This window comes from Solea solea, chromosome 18 (assembly GCF_958295425.1).
Source record: "Solea solea chromosome 18, fSolSol10.1, whole genome shotgun sequence".
In the NCBI taxonomy this organism is placed as follows: Eukaryota; Metazoa; Chordata; class Actinopteri; order Pleuronectiformes; family Soleidae; genus Solea; species Solea solea.
In genome coordinates this window covers 4177962-4187506 of record NC_081151.1, presented here as the reverse complement: position 1 = coordinate 4187506, position 9545 = coordinate 4177962, and positions in this window count along the sequence as shown.

The window sequence follows — 9545 nt, the reverse complement described above, 5'->3', positions numbered from 1 at the left end:
CAAGTCCGATCTTCAGAAACCATGTTTGTGCCGCACTCGGTAACAGCACGGCTGATAAAACTCATCTTAGAATTACACACACCATAGACGCAACAACTTTGAGATACAACTGACTAAAAGAGCAGAGCGTAAAATAGTTTTGAAGACTTTGCTGATCACCCACAAACACACTGGAGTTGTCTGGACGTCGTACGTCCTCACAGGCTCGACTCGACTCGACTCGGCACGGCACGGCACGGCACGGCCCTGTTGCCGGCCACTGATTGGTCAGAGTGCCGTCACAGGACAGAGACATCCGACACAAGAGTCAAGCCGAACAATGCCGAACTGTAGAGCAGTTAAAAAGACTTAACAATCCTAAAAATGTGGGTTAATCTCCAACAATTAGGCAGGGAAATGTCTAAAATCTCAATATTTGTCAGAGGAGTCTGGTGTATTTAGCGACAGCACTGCTGATCGCGATCCCTGCCACTGTATTTCAGAGCAGTGACTCCAGTCATGGAGGAAGTACTGAACAAATAGTTTCAATTAACTGATTCTAATGATTCAGTTACAGTGAAAACAACTGCTTTACAAGTCACTCGTCACTCGTTTGTGTGTGAGTGTGTAAAACGAAGTCACTGCAGTTTCAGTGCCAAGTCGAAGTGAGACCACAGGTGGAAAAGGGGATTAGTTCCCAGCGTGTGTTATGTCAATGGTCGCTCTATATATAACCTTTAATCTAATCTTTATTTTTATCTCATGGGCAAATGAGTACATTTTTATCATGGATATAACTCCCCCTGCATAGAATGTGAGGAATGTGATATTTACATTTATTACTTCACGCCCAGTAGTGGCTATTGATTAGTGGCAGTACTTAGATACTGATGAGAGTAATAGCTGGTATATTGTCAAAGACCGCCAGAAATCATGATCTGCCTCCTTTGTGCATGACATTAAACCATCTCACTGTCCATTCACTAAAAGTGTGGGGGAAAAAAATAGACTGGACAGAAATGTGGAGGAAACATTGTGAATGTGAATGAGCTGCCGCCGTGACACTCACTAATTGGACAGATGTATGCAATAAAGAGGAGATGTCATGGTAAATACCTGATCTCCCATTCATTGCCGGCCCGGCTCAGGCAGGAGCCAGTTTGAATGTCTGATTAGGAATTAAAGCTCGTGTCAAGGTAAGGTGTTATTCACGGGCCTAAATGGCTTAATTAGTCACTGGGGAAACTGCACTTTCAGTGTCACAAAATCCGCCAAGTCTCTCCAGGTTCTTTGAGAAAAACCTGAGCGTTGTGCTAAGTGGAAACACAGCCCTGTGCTAAAGCCCTTTAGTGACTAACACCTGGTGTAGGAAATAGAGCTCACCTGGGACCGGGTTGAACAAGGCCCACTTAATGTGACTACATATACGTTTAACCGGTGAATCAACATGCCCTCATCCTCCATGGACTACTTCGTCTTCTCCCTGTTAATTGAGCGCACCTGAAACATGACATGCTCCCAGGGATCACCTGTGAAAAACACTTTGTTTTCCATCCTGTTTGGCCATAAAGAAAATAAAAAGGGTTCAATTAAGATATATATATACGCAGAAATATCAAAATCAACGGTCCTGTGTCCTCACAGTCATGTAACAGCTCGGGTCATTTGAGCAGCGGGGGGGGACGACACCTCCCGCAGGGACAAAAAGCACTAAATTGCCGCATTTGCATTCAGCGAGAACAATCATGTCTGTGTGTCCGTTCACAGGCCCCCGTAATGCTCTTTGATTTGATACACAGCGGTCTGAGGTGGAATGGGGATTTCACTTGCCCGATGTTCCAGGAAAGAGGCAGCAGCTGGCCCGCTGTCACCGTGTAACCATGGCGCGTCTGTATCATCGCTCAGGACGAGCGAGGCTCACGTGGTCGTCGCATAAAGGAGAGCAGATGTGTTGATACACAGTAGAATACGTAAAATCTGGCGTCTGTAGGGCTGCGACTAACGCTTATTTTCACGATTGATTTCATCTATAGATCATCTTGATTAATCGAGTACGTTTGGTCTGTAAAATGTCAGAAAATGATATTCTTAAATGTTCTCAAACCAAAGAAATGATGATCATGCTTCGTTTCATCAAACTAGACTGACATATGACTCAAGTGCAGACACCAGACAAAGTAGCAATGAGGCAAATAAAACCTCTGAAGGTTTCAGTACAAAGGTCGTCAACCCTGAAACAAAAGTAACAAACTCTTCCCCAAACAAACACAGACAGGTCACATACAACGACATAATCAGATAAATGACGCTGGTGCGTTCACTGACGCACACGACAGACACTGGAAGGACCTGACAGGTGAGCAGAGGATAAATAGTGAGGTGGGTAATTGAACACAGCTGAAACTAATGGGGGGGGAGCTTGCAATCAAGGTGAGCACAGGAAGTGAAGTCGTCTGAAATGAGAACGAGTGTGAGTTAACAAAATAAAACAGGAAATGATCAAAACATAGTAACAAAAATATTACCTTGAGTGTAAGAGGATTTAAAGAAATAACATATAACATTAACGCTTTAAATAAACTTACATACATACATTTTTTACTTTATTTTATATTTTGATCTTTATTATTCTGCCTCTGTTGGTCTTTGGGAACATAAACGTATGTAAAAAAAAAAAAAATTGTGTATCCTTTATTTAAAAACAAGGTCGGTCAAGCTATATTTAATTGGTTACAACCAGATTATAATCAATTAATGAATGCATTGTCACTAAGAATGAACAATGTGAGTCAACTGTGGATCAGACAGGTCTGTAAAAAAAAAACACCATCCAATTTATTTGGATCATGATGCTCCTCCCCCTCCCTCCCCCCTAAGCACGTATGGCAGAAAAGGTGCCAACAACAGGTGTTGGTCGCAAATGAAAGATGGTTTTTGGAGAAAGCTCCTGCCAAGAAAAAGGCTGATGCAAAGCGATCCAGGACCAGAGTGAACATCGGTGCTGCGTTTGAACGGTGGCGACTGCCGAAAGCCCAAGTATCCAAAAAACTTAGCGTCACCGAAAAGTACCGTACGTTACTGAAAAAAGTTGCTCTGTTGGCGTTTCTCCAGGGTCTCCAACCCTACATTGAATCAGACGTGTCTGAGGGAGCGGTTGATTGTATACACCAGCAGCACAACACAAGGCAGGGTGGAGAGGGTAGTTTTGATTTGAAAAGCGAGGCAGACTGAAGACATAGCAGCGACAGAGCTGGATGGGAGAGGATAATTAGAGTCACAGGGTTGCAGCTGAAGACCTTGACAGCACACCATGAGCTGCCACTAATGTGTTATTGGCCATGAGGCGGGTCCTTCAGTGCCTCTGCTCCCACTGCCCTCATAAATTATCACCCCGGCTCAGGCTCAGCCAGATGGTTAACAGCGGAGTCCTGCTTCAGCCGTCAGATTTACAGAGCTTTAATATCCGTCCTCTATCTGAGACACTTTGGACAACAGAGAATTAGCACCAACAGTGTGACTGGTGTTATTCTACCACAATGATTAGGGCAATGACAGTAATTGAAGAGGCAAAGCTCTGCAGAGAGGGGAGTGTGAAAATGGTGACAGAAATTTTGCCTGCAGTAGATGAGCCGGTGGGCTTATTTATAGAAAACATACTTAAGATTATTTGAATAAAGATTCATTTTAAGGTAAAGAATTTGACTTTTTCCATGTTTATCTCAAGACACACAACACGTCTGAGATGTTCCAGTTAATCAGACTTGTCACTGGTTTCCTGTTGAACAGGGATCATCATGTTGAGATGTGGAGCAGTTTCCCATGAGCCACCTGTGTCCCCCTCCTTAATCTCCCAGATGTGATGGAAATTCTTTCCGTGCGATGATGTGAAAGAAATAGAGGGTGAGAGCGCTGGCTCTCCATCTCCCACCTGACAGGCCCCCGGTTTGTGACCTTGCCGGTCCACTCAACACTGACAGCTCAATAAATAGAACAAATGGATAACAAATGTATTTTGTTTGATGGCCACACTGTGCAGTGATGGGCAACACTCACACTCACAGGCAGAGGCAACACTGGGCTTGGTGGCCACACAAGACCAAGCTCAATGTTATCAATGCTCGATGTTTTATGTAGATATTGCCCTGCTCCAACACACCCCGGGACCAGGATTGAACATTCCTGCTATAGAAACCACAAGACATAGTCCATGGGTCTTGGTTCCACTCAAGGGGGCAAAATCGAGCAATATTTTTTGAAAAGGTCCATAAAATGTGCATAGATGATATTTTGGTATGATAACCCATCCTAAGTGGTAGCTTTGTTACAGCACATGAAGTTAACCAGCATGGGTGCATATTCTAATTTATGCTTATGTTCTCTTCTTTTATGTTAAGTAGACTTGTAACTGTAAGCCAAGGACAGAAGTCGTGTCTTTCATTAGTTTTTAAGCTAATGGCTAAAAATAAACTTGTTATTGCGCCTGCATCCATGTTTAGTGGAGCTGCTCTGTGCATCGATCCGTGCTCAGCCAATCGAGGTGCTGTGATGATGGTCACTCGCAGCTCGTAGCAAAATCTGACCTTTTTATGGTTTGGACAGAAAGAGGTCAGCGGAGCAGCGAGGGGGAAAAAACAATCAAATCAATACAATTTTCATCCATCACAAAGCGTCAAAGTGTGCTACTGTGTGTAACGGTGTGTAACTGTGTGCGCCTCCCTAAACCACCAACGAGGAACGCATGTTTTCAAAGCTTCAAAGATTCAAAGCTAAAAACAAAAACTGTCTAACAGTCCCAAGCTAGTCTTAGTCGGACTAACATACCCAGATAATGAGATTCATAGTCCGATTACTCCTGCTTAATCGGACTGGGGTCTGACTTGGCGTTCTGTGAATGCAACAAAATTTCCCCCCTACGTACAGCGGGTCAGAAACATACAGAACTGCAGCGTGATCCATCTCACTGTTCACTGTTTGTGTTTCTGTGATGTAAAAGGTCTACAGGAAACTGATTCAATACACTCTCGCTTATAGGTAGATACAGTCCAGCGCCACCTATGGAGGTAGACAGCCAATAAATTGATTATCTCCACCTCATGTGAACTCAGACTATGCAAGTTGTCTTTATCGGGGTGCGGCCTTCGCTCGATTAAACTGTGCATGTGAACTGTGTCAGTTAGCCATGAGCGTGGATGCTACCTTTAGTACCACAGTGTTTGTTTAAGGTGGAGTCCGATGTGCACTGAACCGGCCCAACCCTGTAGACTCAAGGTTCGTCTACCATGGCCCAGCAAGCTGGGAGACGTCTGCAGTGAGGTCCTTGTCCTTGTCACATGGTTTAAGCCCGCCTTCTGCAGCGGTGTACAAACATGTGAGAGTTTGGATGGATGGATGAGGGCCAGTGGTGCACGTCCACCCTACTGATGGACCAATCGACCACCCTCTCTATCCAGAACAAGAAATATTGGTTGGTTTATGTTTGTAATAAACACTATAAATCTTCGGGGGGGTTTTTCCACATTTAACAAACATTTAAGTCTGTTTCAAGACAGTGTTTCCCAACCCTGGTCCTCAGGGAACACTCACCTGCTACAACACACCTGATTCAAATCGTTATCAGGCTTCTGCAGAGCTCGATGACGAGCTGATCATTTGAATCAGGTGTGTTGGGACCAGGGTTGGGAAACACTGAATGTAGACCTGATGGATAAAGACCACATCTCTGCTCTTCCCTCACTTCTGTTTTTAACGACCCTGAAGCACACGACGATCTGTTTTCTCCCACTCGCTCTCTCCGCGGCGCCCGTGTTGCTCTGCATTCACCGTCTTAAGTGCTCACACCGACTCTTAGCGCGTTATATATTTCTTTTACACGCGGCGGGCGCACAGTAAACGGAGTTTCACATGAAACACACAAGACTTATGACTTTGCTAGGAGGCACTTGGTGACTCAGCGATGCATAACATAAAATGCATGACAGCGTGGGTGTGAGTGTGGCTCATGAGGTTTTCACACCCACTATTCTGTCAGCTGCTGCCACATGGAATAGAAATGCAAAAAAAAAATTCAACAAATGAATAGAAATGTAAAAAACATTCAAATGGGGATAAAGCGATGAGTCAGATACCTGCGATTTGGTATCATTTATTATTTATTATCACATTATTGACACATATTGTCACTGCACGCTGTATAGGTTCACAACGAGACGTAGTCATTTAGTTTAAAAATGTCTTTTGCTTATTGTTATTTCATCTTTACTGACCTTTACTCTGCAGAATGACAGAGTTTGGCCTTATGTCGCTGTTTCCACTGCTCGCGAAGGTGGAAATAATAACTATCCTCACTTTAGATGTCGGTGTAAACGTGCAGAACCATGTGTCTTTGTAGTTACTTAATTCTTAATGCGTGATCTTGGAAAAAAAGGGGACAGAATAACTCACTCAATGAACATTTTTTGACAATTCTAAAGCCAAAATAAATCAAAGCATCATAAGAGAGTTAAAGAATGTTGGAAAGATTTAAGCTAATGTATGTGTGCAGAAATGTTACATACTATATCTTTAACTATTTAATTTAGATGGTATTTGGCTGTTGAAAATGTTGAATATGAAAAAAAATCATATTCAACAGTGCCGTTATGCCATTCCAAACACAGCGAATCAGGCAGCTGCACGATTACATAATCATACAATCAGTTGCCAGGGTTTTGAAAAGGACTCCGCAGTGCACCTGGTCCTCTTAGCCTCAAAGTGAGACAGATGCTCTCACCCTGGAGAGTTTTGAGCTGCAATGGAGAAATCATTAGACTGCAAGCTTTCCAAACGGTGCAGTGCAGAGTAAGTCACCCTAAACCAGCACCTGATCACTCTGTGTGTGTGCGTGTACTCTGACCTTGTCCTGTCGTCCTTGTGGAAACCAAAAGGCCTGATGAACTGGTTAAGTTTAGGGCTAAGATTTGAAATGGATGAATGGAAATCAGTGCAGTGTCCTAAGAAGAATAGCTGTGCAAACCTTGTGTGTGTGTGTGTGTGTGAGAGAGACAGAGACTACTTGTTTGCATCTAATATGAGCAGGTAGCCTCAACACATGCAGGACCGACAGAATTTGCATCTGTGAGAGGGCGGCGGCGCCTCTCACAGGCTCTCAGCGTTCATGTATGGTGAAGAGGAGAAGGCGGCTGAATGTAGGGACACGAGCTTCTCGGAACACTCCACCGGGACTGCTAATAACCGCGTGGTGACTCACATGGCGAATCCATGACTTTAATGGGGATTGTGTAACACGTCCTTGAACGCAACGCTCACTTCCTGCAACATGTGAGCATAGCATGTGCAGAAGAAGTGAAATTTCAGTGAAATATTCTTCACTTGGCTGCGGCCTTGACTGTTTTAAAGGCAGCATGTAGCCCCCAGCATGATCCAGCACACACACACACATGCATTCTGCGCACCTCAGCAGGTGGTGCACACGTGGGTGGTGTGGGCGCTTAATATTCATCCAGGATGGCACCCACTCCAAGTCAAGATGGACTATAGATCATGACTCTCCACCTCCTGTGCGAGGAAGACTTACTTCCTCTTGCAAGTGCGAGGAAGAGGAAGAGAGAAAAGAGACGAGTGAACGCTGGGTATTTCACTTCTGTCCTTATTCTTCCTTGTGTTTAAATCCACCAGGCAGTTTCTATTCTCTACTACTTTCATTGTAATCCCGGAAGATAAAGTGGGACATTATTAAGGATTATTGACTTATTGTTTGACTAAGCACAGACTGCGACGGACAAAAGCCAAAGCTGTTTTCCTCTCCACTGCCAAGCTCCAGTAGGACTGCGCTGGTGATGAGTTTGTCGTGCCTTTTCAGCTGCAACTGTGTCTTTAGATAAGTGTTGTTGTTGTTTTTAATGCTGACATGATTCATTTGTTGTGTACTAGTGTGTAAGTTTATAGTTTACTGCGCTACTGTGTTGTTGTTCTGACCTACAAAGTGACTGCAAATGTGAAATAGCTTTAAGCCAGGGCCCTCAAACTCAAAATGATCGGCAAATTCAGGGAACTTCTAGGCTGGTCAGGAGTGGGCCGGTCAAGTCCAAAAAGTAGCTTTTTAGAGATAGAAATTAAATCTATCTAATCTTAATCTATAAGGGTTTGTTTTGATGTATAGTTCACAAGAAACAACATATTTATGATGCAAAATTAATCTGTAAATAACAAAAACAGACAGGAATAAAAATAGAATCAAAACATTAAATCAAAATAACATGTAGACAATAGTAATTAAAACACTGGACAAACTTTTAAATGATTAAAAATGATTACAATATAATCTAATGTGTTATTGTTGTTCACTGTTGGTCAGTTTGGGCCAGTTTTCATTAAAATTTTAAAATAAGTGTAGGGTCGCAGGACGTCGACTGGGAGTATGAGACCCCTGCTTTAAGCTATTATCTGTCTCATAAATAAGCCACTTTATTAGGTACAGCTGCTTATAACTGCCCGTTACAACACAATTATAGCTGAAACTTAATGCATTTAGTCAGGTAAACAGGGTCAAGTCAACGTGACTTTGAACACAGCATGGTTAGAGAGGAGGATGTGCATATTTCTTAATTTGCTGATCTGATTTTCCACCACACAATCATCTCTAAGGTTTACAGAAACTATCCATCCATCTTCTACGTGGGTCTCAGCTGACATAGGGCGATAGGCACTCGATAGACAGTCCATCGCATCCACCCTCACACTCACATTAAGAGTGTCCAATTTGCCTAATCCAATGGACTGTGGGAGCATGTTTTTGGACTGTGGGAGGAAACGGGAGAACCTGGGAGAAAACCCACACACACAGGGAGAACATGCAAATTCCATGCAGAAAGAGGAGGTCAGAGGAGAATGGCCAGGCTGATTTGAGATTACAGAAATGCCAATGTATGCAGAAGATCATATCTGAACACACTTCACACCAATCCTTGGAGCAGATGATCAGTCCTGTGTACCTAATAAAGTGCCAAGCAACCATGTGCTTTCAATTCCCGCTAAGGTCGTCTTCCTCCAGCCGGTCCAAGACCGACTTGTTACAGTTGCCCCAGTGATTCAAAGCTGACTGGTTTTCGCACTCCAGAGCTCGCAGATCATCTGTGTTGTGTGTGTGAGGTGGCAGGACTCGCAGGCACAAGCTGTGTCTCGCAGGAATCGTCCATTTCCAAATGTCACCCGTCCTTGGACTCAGAGGAAAGGGCTGTCACACCGACACAACAAACCGGCAGATTGCAGATCGCACGGTGAGTCAGAGTGGACAGCTGCATTCATTAATAAATGACTTGCATCTGTGTGTAAACATGTAGAATTAAGTTGGTACATTTCATCCTCTGAGGCTGACGACTTCTCGTTCTCTGAGGTCCACGTAGCATTTTTAAAAAAGAGCACTTGATCCATCGCAGAGTTCACATTCGACGGAGAAGACGTTGCAATTATGTGGTATTATAATTCATTTGTGCCATAATGAGCAAAATTATACTTACCATTGTGGAGGATTTCGTCACTGCAGAGACAGAGAGAGAGAGGCTGCCTGG